Source organism: Chlorocebus sabaeus, chromosome 2 (genome assembly GCF_047675955.1).
Source record: "Chlorocebus sabaeus isolate Y175 chromosome 2, mChlSab1.0.hap1, whole genome shotgun sequence".
Classification (NCBI taxonomy): Eukaryota; Metazoa; Chordata; class Mammalia; order Primates; family Cercopithecidae; genus Chlorocebus; species Chlorocebus sabaeus.
In genome coordinates this window covers 15,702,133-15,720,019 of record NC_132905.1, presented here as the reverse complement: position 1 = coordinate 15,720,019, position 17,887 = coordinate 15,702,133, and the positions used below count along the sequence as shown (strand labels likewise).

The following is a 17,887-nucleotide window of genomic DNA, read 5'->3' as shown; positions in this document are numbered from 1 at the left end:
TTCCCAGGCTTTGTTAATCACTGTTTTTCCACCCAAACATGGAAAGAGGTTATAAGAGGTGTTCGGTTGAAATTGCCTATGTGTGACAAATGTCAGAGCATTTCCAAAGCTGTTTTCTTTAGTGGAACGTTTTTATAAGGCCCAGCTCAGTGACTGGGATTAAGTAGGTGTATGCTTTTTTTATTGCTGCCTCACAAATTACCACAAACTTAGCAGCTTACAGAAACACACGTTTATTATCTCACAGTTTCTAGGGGTCAGGAGTCTGGGCATGTCTCGACCGGGTCCTCTGCCCCAGGGGGTCTTGCAGGCGATCATCAAGGTGTTGGCCAAGGGTGGAGGCTCAGCTGAGGAAACCACCAGGGAAAGGTCTGCTCCCAGGCTCACATGTCTCTGGGCAAGAGTCAGGTTCTGGTAGGCCTCAGAATGGGGGCTTTACTCACTTGCAGGCTGTTGGCCAGAGGTCACCCTGAGTTCCTGCCCACAAGCACATTTCCAATATGACAACTTCTTCATTGAAGCAAAGGAAGGAGTCAGCTAGCAGCAAGATGGAAGTCACAACCTTCTGTGACATAACCATCTGTCAAATGGGAGTGGCATCCCATTTGATTTTCCATATTCTATTGCTTAGGATCAAGTCACAGGCCTCATGTACACTCAAGGGGAAGGGATCACACACAGGCATGAATACCAGGAGAGGGAGAATTTGGAGGGTATCTTAGAGGTTCAAATATAAAGTAAAACTTAAAGAAAAAATTTTAACATCACCACTGACACAATCAACTAAAGATGACCAACATTATTTTGGTGTACGACTTACCTGGATGGTTGGATAGATCAGTGGATGAATGGATGGATGGATGGACGAATGGACAGATAGAAGGATGGATGAATGATGGCTAGATGGATGGATGGATAGGTGGATGGATGGATGGATGGATGGATGGATGGATGGATAGAGCAACCTAATAAAAACATATCACACGATACACATATGTGCTTTTTGTCTTATGAAAATGGAATTGTGGTTTTAATACATACAGATGTAAACCCGCCTCATGTGCACTCGACAATATTTTATGGACTTATTTTGACAATGAGAACCCTACATATCAACATTATTGTTTTTTAGCACTGGTATTTATGGACGTTCTACAATGTATTCAATGAATTTTGTGTTTTAATCAAGTTAGGATGTGATTCAGCTGCATCTAGCAGAGCTCTAACTTCAACTAAGACAAAAGTGTATTTTTCACAGAAACCAAAGCTGGAGCTTGACAGTCTAGTGTTTACACAAAATGTGAGGGACCCTGTTTTTGTCCAGTGAAGTGTTCCGCACTTCCTAGGATGTGAATCTCACCTTCACAGACCAAACTGATGGGAAGAGCACCAACCATCACATCCATAGGCCAAGGAGGAGAGAGGAAACAAAAAACTAAGAAATGAGGCAGATGACAGACGTAAGGAGGCTTCAAAACATGCCACACAACACTTTCATTACTTTGCATTGGTCAGAACCTGGTCACATGGTCACAGTTCGCTGCAAGGGAGGCTGGGAAAATGTAGCAAGTGTCCAGCCACTGGGGAGAGAGGAGCACTGGAGGAAGGGCAGGGGGCCACCAGCAAGCATTTAGGCTTCCTACTTTCTTCTTATAAACATCCTTAGAGATTCATCTTTACATATTTTTCTACTTCCTAGGGATAAATGCCTATAAATGGAATTTGGGACTAAAAGATAAGTGGCGTTTTCATTGGTCAATTGCCAATTTCCTTCTAGAAAGGTTGTACCAATGAACTCACCAAGAGGTGGGGTTCTATTGCATGAAATGTTTCTCCACCCCACATTTCCTTTTAATCCACATCCTTTGGCCTTTATTAGACTTACACATCTCTTCAGAATACTTGCTTCCTACATCATAACCTTGGGATTTAATACATGTTTTTCATTCAGGTTATTATTAATATCAGATTTATCTGGCTATGTGTGAGCCCAGCCACAGCCTTAGGGAAAGAGATGTATCTTTCAGTGGTGAAGAGAATAAAAATCAAAACTCCTCAGGGACTTTGAAAGTGAAGTGGGCAGAGAAGGGTGGAAAGAACAGATCTCATTCTATGAAGAGCATAGAGGGATTTCCACAGAGCCTGTAGTGCTGAGTACAGCAGACCAGGCTCCCGGGGGCACCCAGAAAGCAGCCTTTCCTCAACAGAAGAGGAGTGAGCACTGCATAGAGTTGCAGAAAGGGAATGCCAGACAGGGGTAACAGCAGATACAAAGGCCCTACAGGCAGGCACTGGCTTGGCCTGCGGGAGGAGCAGAAAGGAAACCAGTGTGTCTAGAGTAGAGGGGACCAACTTGTCCAGGTTTGTCCAGAACTTTCCTGGTTTTAACACTAGAAATCTTACATCCAGGGAAACTTCTGAGTTATAGCCAAGCTGGGATATTTGTTTGGAACTGCCCCGTTTGAAAATTGAAAGGTCTGTGTCCCACAAACCCCCTCAGTCCTACACGAGCTGAGGCAGTGGGTCACACTATGCTGGAGGAATGTACGCAAGGGTGGGCAGAACAAGTGACTCTCTCCCGTGTCCTCTCTCCCCTTGGCCTCAGGAGTGACAAATCTGGGTGTTGACATCCAGGATGAAGACTACATTTCCCAGCATCCCTTGCAGCAAACAGAGGTCATGTGACCAGGCTGTGATCATGGGGAGGTGAGGCCCATGCACAGTGGCTGCCTTTAGAAGAAGGAAGGTTTGTGCCCTCTTGTTCTCTTCTCCTCTCCCTGCTGGCTGGCAGGAGACAGGATGGATACTGGCGGGGAAACCACACTCTAAGGAAGTCAGACCAACAAGATGGAAGGAGGCTGAGACCCTGAAAATTGTAGAGAAGAACCACCTGACTGGCTTTGACTTTCTTGTGAAACAGGAGTGAACCTCCATCTTGGTTAAGCCACTGTGATTCAGGGTCCTTGGTCACATTCACTGAGGCTGTAACCTAATTAGTAGAAAGAAAGGAAGGGGAGGAGAGATGGAGTCGGAGAGGCAGGCGAAGTCAGATCACATCGGGCCTGCAGGCCAAGGCAGAGGAAAAACAGGTGACATAGGACTCAAGGACCACACCTGCTCCCAGGTGAGGGGAGTTTGCCACGGGTGCCCCTCCCTGTCTGCTGGAGTAAGCAAATTTTACCCACTTCCCTTAGGACTTTGCAAGATGCACGTCACAGTCACAGGTACTTGTCTCCTAAGGGACCTTTCAGGTGAGCTGCCCCAACAGTGAGACTGTAACAAGAGCAGGACAGAACACTTGTGTGCATGCCCTCTGAACGTTGGGAGCTGTTGTTGTAGCGGCTGCTGTTACTCATCCTGACTGATACACAGATACAACCAGTAGCCCTCTCTCCTGGAAATGCCATGTAAGTTAGGTAAGGCATAATCCAGGAAAGCTCTCAAGCTGATTTCCCTCCTAGCCCCAGGGTCACTGAGCAGGGCCCACATTATTTAAGATCAGCTGGACACCTGTACCCCTGCCATAGCCTGGAGCAGGTGCCAGGCACTGTGGATGATGAATGTGAGAACAGCATCATCCCTGCCCTCCTGCAGGTGACTGTCTGGTCTGGTCAGACCATGGGATTCCTCCACAACCACCTCCTCATACACAGCTCACTCATGCCAAGCAGGAAGCAGAGCTTGGGATCGCCTGACCCACTTGTCCTCACCTGGGAGCAGCTTATATAAAAGCACATGTAGTTCATACAGGGCTGATGGTTCCAGCTTCCAAGACACCCAAGACCTCCTTGGATGGTAATCAGACCAGGTATGTGCAAAGAGGCATGACTCTTTATTTTCACTTAATTGAAAAAAACACATCAGCACAGAGAGCATCCATGTTCAGTGGCCCTTTCTTCTCCTCCCAGTAGTGACCTTTAAAAATATGCTTTATGAGTCATTTGCCAAACCTCCTTCTTCATGCCGAGGTGTAATCAGACTCATAAATAGGCCAGACTTGAGAGGGGACAAATGCAAGAAACTTGAAGGTATTCTTTATACCTTACCCATATTGTATAAATGAGAGGCCCAGGCAGAGCAGGTCTCAGGGCTGCCCAGCCATGTGTGTGCCAAACGTGGATGTATCAGTGGCCATGCCGGGAGTTAAGCCCTAGCCATGGGCCTCTGGGTGGCCAAGGCCAAGTCTTATTCAACAGGTGAGTTCAACTGAGCCAACCATGGCAGAAATACATAAGGGAGATGATGGCTCCCCTGGTTAAATCCCCTGCTAATTCACCTGGCTCAGAGGAGGAGCCAAGTCCTCACAGCAGCCTGCAACCCCCACCTGACTCGGCCTCCTCTCAGCTCTGATTCTCCGTACCCCTCTACTCTTCTCTGTCTCCTCTCCCACCACAAAGAGGGGATCCTGCAGGTTCATCCTGGTGGATTCAAACCCATCTTTGTTACACAGTCACCAAATGAATGTGCATAAACCTTACAAACAGCCCTCTTGAAAAAGAGAAAGGCAGGCCGGGCTCAGTGGCTCATGCCTGTAATCCCAGCACTTTAGGAGGCTGAGGAGGGTGGATCATCTGAGGTCAGGAGTTTGAGACCAGCCTGGCCAACATGGTAGAACCCCGTCTCTACTAAAACCATGAAAATTAGCCGGGCATTGGTGGCACACACCTGTAGTCCCAGCTACTCTGGAGGCTGAGGCAGGAGAATCCTTTGAACCTGGAAGGTGCAGGTTGAAGGAAGTGAGATCACGCCACTTCACTCCAACCTGGTTGACCAAGCAAGACTCTGTCTCAAAAAATAATAATAATTTTAAAAGAAAAAGACAAAAATTCAAACAGCTAAACAGAAACTGGACAAAAGATTTGAACCATCCATCCCTTCACAGAAGAGGAAATGTGAAGGAATGGCCAATAAAAACATGAAGAGGGTCACAACCTAACAGGATGAGGTATCATGTGACACCCACCAGACTGGCAAAAATCCCACAACCCAAGAAATGCAAGGGTTGGGGAGAATGGAGAGCAACAAGAACACTCAGCCACTGCTAAGAAAGGTTGTGAATTTTTGTTGTTGTTGTTGTTATGCTTGCATATGAAAGGATATGTGTTGTGGGTTATGAGGAAAATTACATTTCTTAACTGGGATGAAATTTTGAAAATTGAAAGCTACTGATCAGAAGAAACTTGCACTTGTATATAAAAGAAAGAACGTTCTAGCAACACAGTCCTAAGGGCCCCAACCTGGCCAAACCCTCATCCACAGGAAAATGAAGACATTTCCCATGTTCCCCTCATGCTACGGGAGATCACGCAGCAATGAAAATGAACCATATCAATGTGGATGGGTCTCAGGAAGAGAATGGAGGACGAAAATAGACATTGAGCAAATGCTCAGACCCAATGCAGCATAGGAGCAGCCACACAGGAGAATTTCTTCACATCAAAGTTGAAAACTACAGCCGAGGCAACAGAGCAAGACCTTGTCTCAAAAAGACAACAGAAAGTTCAAAAACTAAATGGCATATTGTTTAGGGATGTATACATACTTGGTGAAAGAAACGTACTATGAAGTAAAGTATGGGAATAATAAAGACTAAAGCAGAAAGTGATTCTCTCTGTAGAAGGGAAGGGACTGGGATTCAGGAGGGGCCTTGAGGGAGCATCCAAAGTTATGTCTCTTCAGATTCTATTCCCTAAACTTGATGGAGGTCCTGTGTGTCCAGTGTGTCAATATTCTTTATACTTTACCCATATGGTATAAATGCTTTTTTCTATTTAATATTTAGAAGACAGTTATACACAAGATGCATTAAATAGCAAGATGGCAGATGAACATCAGGAAGGAACATTAGCAACATCCACGGTGTTCCATCCAGGAACCTTCACCATGGAAACCCTTGTGCTCATGGGCCTGGTATTAAGACACAGTCAGCTGCTGGGGATCAGAAGCCACACTCATCGTAGCAGAGAGGCAGGACCAGCTGGGAGAGGGTCCTTCTGTGACACCTACGGCATCACCGGGCTGTGCGAAGTGACTTGGCTGCCAGAACTCACACAATATCATTCTGCACCAAAACCTCACAGGAAAAATGGTAAGTGTGAAGTTTCTCCATTAGTAGCAATTCTCAGACTAATCTCTGTCCTCCATCCGTTCTCCACAAAACAACATTTTATAGCTTTGTTTGGGTTTATTTATCCATTTATTTTTTATTTTACTAACTGATGGAAAAGACATATTGTGTGTGTGTGATTTTTGTCTCAGTCAGGATAATTATGGTATAATTCCTATTATTATTATTATTACAATCATCATTTAGTTTTCTTAAGCTTCTCAAATTCTAAGGGCATTAATCAGGGTCTTTCTGACTTGTGAGATAGAAGAGAAATCCAAACTGTTTAAGAGAGAAAAGAATGCATTGATCACCAGGACTCACAAGTTCCCAGGTTTAACCTGCTTGAGAAACAGTTACAGCTGTGGTTTCAAGTGGCATCCTGTGATTCATTTTCTCTCTCTCTTCTCCTCTCTTCTCTCTCTCCTTCCCCAACACCGGCACCATGTTTAGCATCACGAACCTCAGACTTAAACAGCACGACAGGCTCCTCCCAGGTCTCCAGCTACATAACCCTCAGACTTAAACAACAGCAGCACTGGCTCCTCCCTGGGTCTCCAGCTCCACAGACCTGAAACTAAAATGGCAGCATTGTCTCCTCCCCAGTCCCCAGCTACAGACCCTCAAACTAGAACTCCAGCACTCGCTCTTTTCCGAGTCTCAATATCTGCGACCCTCAAAACAGCAGCACCGGCTCCTCCCCTAGTCTTCAGCTTCACAACCCTAACTATAATAGTAACTACTTGCTCCTCTGTGGTCAACAGCTCCAAGACGCTAAAACTAGAAGAGCAGACCAGTGTCTACCCAAAACACCAGCTCCAAGACTCAAACAGGAACAGCAGCACTGACTTCTCGCCAGGTCTCCAGCTCCATGACCCTGAAACTTGAACTGCAGCACCCGCTCCTCCCCAGGTCTCCAGCTCCACGGACCTTAAACGAAAACAGCAGTACCCGCTTCTCCCCAGGTCTCCAGCTGCAGACCCACAAACTACAAGAGCAGCACCATCTCCTCTCCGGGTCTCCAGCACCATGACCCTAAAACTAGAACAGCAGCTCCAGCTCCTCTCCAGGTCTCCAGCTCCACGACCTTAAAACTAGCACAGCAGCACCAGCTCCTCCTCGGGTCAATAGCTCCAAGACCCTCAAACTACAACAGCAGCCCTGACTCCTGTCCAGGTTTACAGATCCACAAAACTCAAACTTGAACTTCAGCACTGGCTCCTCCCCGAGTCTCCAGCTCCCTGACCCTCAAACTAGAACAGCAGCACCATCTCCTCTCCGGGTCTCCAGCTCCATGGACCTTAAGCTAAAACAGCAGCACCAGCTCCTCCTGAGGTCCCCAGCAACAGACCCTCAAACTACAACAGCAGCACCAGCTCCACCCACAGCCTCCAGCTCCCCACCTCAAACTAGAACTGCAGCACCAGCTCCTCCCCAAGTCTCAATAGCCATGACTCTCAAAATAAAACAGCAGTAGCGGTTCCTCCCCTGGTCTTCAGCTTCATGACCCTAACTATAACAGCACCACCCGCTCCTCCGGGGTCAACAGCTCCAAGACCCTCAAACTACAACAGCAATCCGGCTTCTACCCAGGTCACCAGCTCCAAGACTCTCAAACTTGACTTGCTGGGTATCCAACTCCACACCCCTCAAACTTGAACTGCAGCACCAGCTCCTCCCCAGGTCTCCAGCTACTCGTCCCTCAAACTGTTGCTCCTCCCTGGGTCTCCAGCTTCATAACCCTCAAACTCGAACTGCAGCACCCGTTCCTCCCCAGTTCTCCAGCTCCATGATGCTTAAACTTGAACTGCAGCACTTGATCTTCCCCGAGTCTCCAGCTCCACGATCCTTATACTTGAACAGCAGCACCAACTCCTGCCCAGGTCTCCAGCCTCACGATCTTCAAATTTAAAAAGCAGCACTGGCTCCAGCCAGTTCTCCAGCTCCACCATCATCAAACTTCAATGGCAGCACTAGCTCGCCACAAAGTCTCCAGCTCCTGCCACCCTCAAACTTGAACTGCACCACTGGCTCCTCCCCAGGTGTTCAGCTTCATGACCCTAACTATAACAGCAACACCCGCTCCTCCCCGGGTCGCCAGCTCCAAGACCCTAAAACTAGAACAGCAGACTGGCTCCTACCCAGATCACCAGCTCCCAGACTCTTAAACTAGAAAAGCAGCACTGACTTCTCGCCAGGTCTCCAGCTCCACAACCCTCATACTTGAACTACAGCAACAGTTCCGCCCAGGTCTCCAGCTCCACAAACCTTAAACTAAAACAGCAGCACCAGTTCCTCTGCAGGTCCCCAGCTACAGATCCTCAAACTAGAACAGCAGCACTGACTCCTGCTCAGATATCCAGCTCCACAAACCTCAAACTTGAACTGCAGTATCAGCTCCTTCCCGGGTCTTCAGCTCCATGACCCTGAAAATACAGCAGCAGCACTGGCTTTTCCCCAGGTCCCCAGCTCCATGACCCTCAATTTTAAAAAGCAGCGCCAGTTCCTCCCTGGGTCAGCATCTCCACGACCCTCAAACCTGAACCGCAGCACCTCCTCCCGGGGTCACCAGATCCCAGACCCTCAAACTAGAAGAGCAGTACTGACTCCTCCCATATCTCCAGCTCCATGACCATCACGCTTGAAGAGTAGCACCATTTCCTTTCTGGGTCTCCAGCTCTATGACCCTCAGACTTGAACAGCAGCACCAGCTCCTTTCTGGGTCTCCCGCTCCACTATTTTCAGACTTGAACAGCAGCACCAACTTCTCCCCAGGTCTCCAGCTCCATGACTCTCAAACGAACAGCAGCACCTGCTGCTTTCTGGGTCTCTAGCTCCACCATCTTCAGACTTGAACAGCAGCACCAGCTTCTCCCCAGGTCTCCAGCTCCATGACCCTCAAACTAGGACAGCAGCACTGGCTCCTCCCTGGGTCTCCAGCCCCTCAAGTCTGAGGGTCGTGGAGCTGGAGAACCGGAAAAGAAACGGTGCTACTCTTCAAGTCTGAGGGTCATGGAACCAGAGACCTGGGGAGGAGCTGGTGCTACCACTATTCAAGTTTGAGCATCTTGGAACTGGAGACCCAGGGAAGTGCCACTTGAACGGTAGCTTCTCCCCTAGTCTATAGCTCCATGACCCTCAAACTTGAAGAGTAGCACCATTTCCTTTCTGGGTCTCCGGCTCCACGACCTTCAGACTTGAACAGCAGCCCCAGTTCCTCCCTGGGTCTCCAGCTCCATGACCTTCAGACTTGAACGGCAGCACCAACTCCTCCCTGGGTCTTGAACCTGCCCAGCCTGCAGATTTCAGACTTGCTAGCCTTCAGGATCACATTAGCCAATTCCTTAAACTCAACCTCTTTCTCTGTATATAGGATATGGACACCTCCTGCCGGCTCTTTTTCTGGAGAGCCCAGTGAAAACACCATGCATCAGGCTCCATCATTCACCAGAGCGTCTTTCCAACAGCCTCTGCCGTGATATTTCTTAAATAAAGGTCACTCCAAAGACTCTCACCTCTGGATTGTAACCAACTCAGTGGCAGACTTAATCCATTTCTATCTGCTGACATTTCTCACATGGAAAAGGCTGGTTGACAGATTGAAGCTGTCTCCCCCCACTCCCCACGCCAGTGCACACTTCTCCCTTGAATGTTGATTTTGTGCTCATTTTAGAGACTGAGGCAAAAAGACAGACAAATATAAGGCCAAGTCAGTGACAAATAAACAATGCTATTTAGGCATTGAGAGTGTGTTTTTGTGTTTGTGATTTTTTGCTAATTAATTCCGCCTGTAGAGGAGGGGGAGGGAAAGGAGGAAGGGAGAAGTTCCCTGGCAGGGCTGAGAGGTAGTGTGGTACCTGGGGCTCCTGGAGTGCAGAGGGATGGCCTGGCTCTGCTGCCTTCTATGGGTAAGGGTCCACCATTTTGTTTTTTCTGGGACTTAAGTCACCTGGGCTTATACTAAGCGGCCCTCAGCAAGCTCTTCTCCCTTGCCCCTGCCACCAAGAGCCCCAGGATGCCCTAGTTCCTGCCCCTCCAAGACCTGGGACTCCTGCTCCTGGGACCTTCTGGTTGGTTCTGCTTTTCCTTGCTTCAGGACCTAATGGATTCTGTCACCTGCCTCCTCAGAACCCTGAGCGATACACCCACTGCCTGTCACCCAGGACGGGTCCACCCAAGTCTTCCATCCCAGGAGAGTTCTTCCTGGCACCTTGTGAGCCGACAGCATCTCCAGGGAACCGCAGGACTTCGGGGGGCCTGGGAAGCATCAAGAGCTTCAGGAGGGGAGCCCCTCACAGGTAGGGATTACGGAGCCCTGCAGGGACCCTTAGAACAGGTAGGTTGGGGTGGGGCTGAGGTCTCGGCGCCTTGATTCAGGTTCCTGGCTTAGGTCCCACCTCTCTGAAATCTCCCACCCACAGCCAAGCCGCTGGCCACCCCACTGATGCCCTGTGTTACACTGTTTTGATGGAGACCTCACCAGGCTCTCCCAGCTGCTCTCCTCCTGGAGCAGGGAATGTTGGAATTTGGGGCTGATCTCCATATGAACGTGACTCTTAACAAGGTGAGGGGCTTGAAGTTCTCTGGGGCTAATGACTGCTCCGTGAATAATGGTCCCTCTTAACATGTAATTAAACATTTATCAGATGTATTTCTACAGAAACATCCATCTTAAGAGGTTACTGGATTTCCTGAAATGAGGCAGATGTACTCCCAGCTCCCCCTCCCCTCCCCAGCCTCAGTTCCCTGGGCCGGATGCCCCCCTGGGGCCTCTGGGGCAGTTTCGGTTGGTTCACCCCATGCGGAGTTTGATGGGGTTGGGTTGGGTTTAATCAGAATGGTAAATTACAAATGATACAGGACCTGGGCTCTGTTGGGATACTTGTGTTGACCAAGTCCCTTGTGAATTAAATCATTTAATACTGGAAATGGAAAAGGCCCCTCATCTTCCTTCTGAATGAGCCGTGAAATAGGCTCTGGGAACGGCCTCCAGGGTGAAGTGGTTGTCAGGGCTTGGCGCCAAGATCTGATGGGGGGGTCAGAAGACAGGGCACCATCAGGACAGGGTACTTGGGGAGGCCTATCACGATGTGCCACAAATGCATCCTGTGTCGGTAGCACCCCAAACTCGGGAGGCTGGTCGGGGCGCAGCTGACATACCTGGGATGTGTGCACTGACCGCATACCACATGAGGCACCCTCGAAGCATCCGAGAACCAAATAATCACTCCTCAGCTTCCCAACCGGGGGACAGGTTTGGGCTCTGGCGTGGGACAGCGCTTGTCTTCACTCGGAATCTCTGACTGCAGCTTTCTCAATGCAGTGCAGGGGTTGACTTGGCAGATGAGGCTGCTGGGACTCAGATCACCTCACTGGCTTGAAAGCAAGAAGGTGGAGTCATGGACTAGCTGGTCCCAGCCGTGAATTCTCTGAAAATTAAAAGAATAACAAAGCATATCAAATAGGATTAACACAAACACTCTTCAACACAGTGCCTGTGAGGCAACAGAAACATGAGCACAGAATGCCCATCAGTGGGGGACCACCAGGCCCGATGTCTCCAAAAGCAATTTGCTGGATGTATCAAGAGCTTAAATTTAAAAAGCACTTAATCCTTGATGCAGTTATCACACACATAAGATATTATCTTAAGGAGCTGTTCATAAATGCAAACCAAGATTATGTAGTAATACGATCATTGCCACATAAACTGCAACAGCAAACACTGGAAGCAGTACAAATGTCCAATAATATAGGAATGGAGAAGGGTGCACGGGTTTTCCAGATAGGGAAATATTGAAGGATGACTTGATCATATGCTTACCTGAAATTTTCAATAGTGTAGAAAGTGCTCGTGATTTCATGTGAAGTGAAAAAAATGGATACAACAACATGGATTTTACACTCTTATCACACATGCATCCATATTCAGAGGAAATAGTTAAATAAGAGACAAATCAGGGTACCAACAGTAGTAACATGTCAGTGGTAACATTATAGATGGTTTTCATTTTCTTTTTTATAGTAGTTGTATGTTTTCAAATTTTCAAGAATGATCAGGTCTTTTAAAATCACAAGAAAAAAACTAAAGTTGCCAGTTGCTACCAGGTGAAAAGGACAATATTCTTTAGCAATTTCTGCAAAATACAGGATCCTTCACAACATATACAGGTCCTTTAATAAGTGATATGTTGAAATTTTCAATACAAATTCTGATGTAAAATAAGGAAAGAAACATTCAAAGTATTCATTATCATCTTCTATTCATGTTTGAGAAAGACACAGAGCAGTCAAATTACTTTGGAAAGCCTAAAAATTGTTGGTTTCGTTTTAAATTGATATCTCTAACACCTTCATGTGACTTCAGTAACCTATCTGCTCCCTGCCAACCTTAAAGTGCTTAATTACCACAAATTTCTGAAATCCATCTATCATTTGAATAACCTTTGTTAAATCATTATTGAGTGCTTTTAGAGGATTTGATCACAGCGATAGAAACAGTCCCATTTGTCTCCACACATGCAAATGACTTATTAACATTCAAGCGATGAGTTCACTTTACCAAGATTCCCAAGACATGCATCATCCCCAAATGTTACTTTCCTCCCTCAAGTCCTTTCATATCATCCCTTTGCTCTAGGACGACCCGATTCCTCACCAGCTTACATTCCCAGCAACATCTGGCCACCTTGCCCTCTCTGCTACCCCTGGCCTTATCACAGTTCCTCAAACCGAACAGGCTCAGCCCAACTCAGCACTTGGCACTTGCTGTGCTTTGCAGAGCTCCCATCCAGTTCTTGCCCTGCTCAGCTCCAGCCTGTGGGATGTTCCTTAGTCCCAAGAAGACACGGCATCCTCCTCACCCCCAGTCCTTTGCACACGCTGTTTCCTTTGCTGAAACATTCTTCCCCTCCCACCACCTGCAGTTACCTGGTTAATTCCCGCTTCCCTCTGACAGACTTTCTCTCCATTCCCTATGCCCTAAGCTCCTATCCTCTGACCCAGGATCAAACTCTATAATCCCCCAAATGTTTCCTTTGCAGCATTTTGCACATTCAGTTACTGGATGATATTTTTATTGAGTCTTTGAATAGTTGGCTTCCCTTCTGGTCTGGAAACTCCATGAGGGCAGAGGATGAAAGTCATGCGCTTACCACAGGAAGGTTGTCTCTTAACAAAGATTAACTGAATGACTGGTGGATTTGCACAGCATTTAGGCCTTTGTGCCCTGTGCTGGAATCATTCTTTGCTTGTATATGAAACCACTTTACCTGAGTGGAATTTCCTTTGTCATGCTATCTGCAGGTTTAGTGAAATGACAGTCCCTGTGGAGTACAGAGAAGCCTCCAGCTGCCTCCCTATGCTGGGGTGCGAATTGGGGGAACAAGACTAGATGAATACACGAAGGAATGAAATGCACCACACAAGAGCACCAGCATCTGTTCACCTGCTCCACATCAGTCACTGATGGCATCCAAAAGGAAAAGACCCTTTCCCCTCTATGACATTCATCTCTGTACCTGTCCCAGTCCTGGAACCACCAGAAGGAACAGCGGAGAAGGGGACCCCAAGCCTTAGTGAGAGGTGGGTAGGGGGAGAGGAAAAGCTTGGAATTAAATGTGATATTAAAATTTAGATTTGGACCAGCCAAGGCTTTTACTATCTAGATGAGAGTGATAATGATTAATGAACTTGTTCTTATAAATAAAAGTGAACAAAAACCCAAGGGATCTTCCCAAAATGTCATCCAGAAGCAGGGGCCTGAGACCTAACAATAGGGCAGGGATTAGGGTGAGGCAAGGGAGACACTCACCCCAGGTGTAAAATCTAAATGGGCACCAAAAAATTCAATAATCATGATAAATAACATCGTAACACAGTACTTTTTAAAACTCAAACTTCATGCAAAAAAATCTGTGATTAACAAAATATTAAAAATGTAAAGACAGGATCCTTTGTGAGGAAGAAGGAGAAGGAGGAAGAAGAAAAAAGGAGGAGGAAGAGGAGGATGAAGAGGGGGAAGATGGGGAGGAGGAGAGGGAGGAGAAGGGGGAGGAGGAAAGGGGGAGGAGGGGGAGGAGGAGGGGGAAAGGAGACAGTATTCAATGCAGCACTTCCACAATTTGGCCTCACTTGCTCACCCTAACCCAGCCTTGCCTCACAGAAGCTACTGGAAGGCAGCTACTGGAGAAAAGTGAAGCTGTTTCCTGCTTGCATTCAGTTCAGACCTTCCATAAATCAGCTACAGGTGAGACAGTGATGAACCACCTGGGCCAAACAGGACTGAAACCTACCATCAGGACCACAATAACCAGGTCCGTGTTGCCCGTTCCCAGCTGCGCTCAGACACTTTGACTTAAAGGCTCAGGCCAGGGTTGCTTCTCTCATTGACATCAAGAACTTGTTAAGAGAAGTAAGTCTCAGTTATAGGAAGTCAGATCTTCCCAAGGGATGCAATCAAGGAGTTTATTTATTTAAAATGCAGCCCCGTGTGGGAGTAGGAAGGGGAATGAATCTTTTTTTTTTTTTTTTTTTTTTGCGACGGAGCCTCACTCTGTCGCCTGGACTGGAGTGCGGTGGTGTAAGCTCAGCTCACCGCAAGCTCCGCCTCCCGGGTTCACGCCATTCTCCTGCCTCAGCCTCCCGAGTAGCTGGGACTACAGGTGCCCCCCTCCACGCCCGGCTAGTAAAGACGGGGTTTCACCATGTTAGCCAGGATGGTCTCAACCTCCTGTCCTTGTGATCCACCCACCTTGGTCTCCCAAAGTGCAGGGATTACAGGCATGAGCCACCGTGCCCGGCCAAGAAGGGGAATGATTCTTATTTCCATCTTTACTCACTTTCTCTGTTGTGTCATCTCTGACCACGAGCCTGGCATTTCTGTAATAAAAGAGCAGCAGTTGCTAGGGTTCTATTTGGAGGGGAAAGTACAGACCGCCCATCAATATGGTCAGGTTTCTCCCAAATCAGCCCCAGGGAGCAAGAACTGCCAGCTTACAAGGACAGGTCCATGCTCTGTGGTTGGGCCAGAAAGAGGGTGTCCAGTGAGGGAATGGTAATCACATAGGAGAAAATGGCCAGGGTCACAGCCTGGTTTGTCCCCTTCTCACTGGAGGCCTCCAGAAGGCTGGTCCAAGCCAGTGACACCCGTGCACAGGGGTCGAAATGAGACCCTCTAATCGTGTCCCGGTGTCTTGAGACTGCCTCCCACCCACCGCCCCACCGCGGGGCCCTGCACTGGCTTCTCCAAGAAGAAACTGGGAGGCTGAGGGGCTGACCTGGGGGGAGACCTTTCACTCAGTCCCCGTGGACCTGCTGAAGGTTTCACTTATCCTTAAAAAACATGCCTGCCTCTTTGCATGTCTGTCATAAGGAACATGTGTTACTTTGCTAAAGAAGGAAAACATCACTCCAGACCACCTGTGTGTTTAGCAAACACCAATTCCCAGCCCAGAGCAGTGGGTTTGCTGCTGCAAAAAGCGAAAGCTCAAAACCCATGTGGAACCTTCAGAGGCCGCCTGGCCCCCACTCACCCTTCGGAATTCACTCACGGGTGTGTCTGGGGCTGTTTCTTCTTGGTGTCTGCTGTCAGGAAAGAGAAGACACGGGGACACCAGTTGGGGGTTTAATCTCATCAGACCCAAACCTCGGTTCTCTGTGCCCCTCACGTCACCCCATCGAGATGCCGCTGGGACCGAATGAACCACGAGCCGCTGCCCTGAGCAGGGAGTCGGATCCACGAGGATGATCCCTCACTGGGCAGCCCAGCTCAGACCTTAAGGGAAACAGGCCCGGGGGAAGGTGGGTGGAAGGACGGGGCCCCTGGTGGGAGGACTCACAGGAAGAGAGACCCGACCCACTCAGGCGATTCACACTCGGGGTCTTTGGGGGCCCTCGAAGGAAATGTTGGTTCACAGTGAACACAGGTCCAGCTATTCAGGGTCACAATTATCTGCAGCAGGGACAACCACCCACTCCCAAAAGATGAATGCTGTAAGGCAGAAATTTTAGCTCATGATAAATTTTTTAGTGAAAATGATTTCTGTAATCATGTTTTATTTACCTGTATTTAAAGATTAAAGTTTCAATATGGCACCTTAATTCCTTAAGGAAGAGATAGAATGCGTATCTTGGGGAAATGGGGACCGGCAGCTCCATGAGTCAAAGCTTTCTGTGGCTCGATCTACTTCAGGGTCTGAGTGAACGTTTAGTGCCTGCAAAAGCCTCTGGTAAGCAGGGAGCCGTGTTACAGGCAGCAGAGCCCGAGGGCTTGCCGGAGCTGATGGAGATTTCAGGGAGCAGATTCGAGCTCCTCGTGAGGTGGAATGAGAGGAAGGCTCTACCCGTCTCCTGAGTCAGGCTGGACTCAAAGGGGAGAGAAAATTGTTTAAATGAAACAAAACATTGTCGTTGTAATAAAATGTGACCATTCTCTTCCCTTTTCTTTTTTTCCTTTCCTTTTTTTTTTTGGACACAGTTTCTTGTTCTGTCACCTACCCAGGCTGAATTACAGGGGCATGATCTTGACTCACTGCAGCCTCAACCTTCCAGGCTCAAGTAATCCTCCTGCCTCCTCAGTAGCTGGGACCACAGGTATGTGCTACCACATCTGGCTTTTATTTTTTTTCTTTTTGTAGACATGAGGTCTCGCCATATTGCCCAGGCTGATCTCAAACTCCTGGGCTCAAACAATCTGCCCACCTCTGCCTCCCAAAGTGCTGGGATTACAGGTGTCAGCCACCACGCCTGGCTCCCTTCTCTTTCTATCTCACCTGACAGTGTCTCTGCATCCCCATCTCTTACCACTCTCTCGACTTCTTAGATACTCTGACCCCATATCTGATCCTCCTGATCTCTGGCCTTTGCACTTGCTGTTCCTCCCACCTAGCATGCTGTTCCCTCAAATCACCCACGGCAGCCCCATCTTCTCCTTCAGGACTCAGCCGATATGTCACCTGCTCAGAGAGGCCCTCCTAGACCACCCAAAACGAGACAGTAGCTCCACCCCCACGACTCTTTATCCCATCTCCTAATCTGTGTCCTGTATTCTATTTTTCACAATCTGAATGATGTTTATGTGCTGACCTGTATGCTGTCCATCCTCAGAGACTGGAACTTCCCGAGAGTGTCATGAGATCAGATGGCTCTTACCGCTGTGTCCCAGATACCAGCACAGCAGCCTGTGTTTAAAGGCGGTCTGTCAATATTGTTAAGTGACTGGACAGATACGGAAGTGGACGGTTACACTGACAGTTTTTACAGGGGGATGTGTTGCTTTGCCTTGGACTTGTTCCATTGTTCTCATATATAACATGGGCCTGACCAGAGAGAGATGCTGCTTGGACATGACGAAAAACTTTCACACAATCTGTCGGACAATAAACCACATAAGTACCCCTTCTCTATCCGTTACTCTATACCTTCATGGATAAATCACTAGACCTCATGTGGGTGCAGGAATTTTGAAATATATTTTTAAAGAAATTGCTAATGTAAACAGGGATCCTAAAATATAGAGAGACATATAGATAGTCGCCTGGGCCCTGCATGCTCTACACATGACTTTGCAATCCATCCTTCAAGGAAGTCTGCAGTGAAGACAGCCCTTCAGAACTGCGATGAATTGAGTCAAGGGGCTGGACCTTTAGACCCCTGTATTTATTACCAGTCTTTGGAGATGGATGGACCCCAGGGTGACTGGGCAAAGCAGCTCCTGTTGGCCAGGGGCATTTTCTGGGGAGGGTCTCAGCTGTGAGCTCACAGCAGGCAACCCCCTGGCAG

At 48.1% G+C, this 17,887-nt stretch overlaps 1 long non-coding RNA gene across 2 annotated transcripts; it reads right to left on the bottom strand.

The window, feature by feature from the left end:
• Nucleotides 1-217: 217 nt before the first annotated feature.
• On the bottom strand, nucleotides 218-17,275 carry LOC103244657 (uncharacterized). Of its 2 annotated transcripts, XR_012089174.1 has the most exons (6): nucleotides 17,192-17,275; nucleotides 15,658-15,691; nucleotides 14,947-14,986; nucleotides 11,267-11,535; nucleotides 821-965; nucleotides 218-450 (listed from the first exon to the last, which is right to left on the bottom strand). It is a non-coding gene; the product is annotated as an uncharacterized lncRNA (long non-coding RNA). The 2 variants fall into 2 exon arrangements; XR_012089173.1 differs by lacking the exon at nucleotides 821-965.
• Nucleotides 17,276-17,887: the final 612 nt, after the last annotated feature.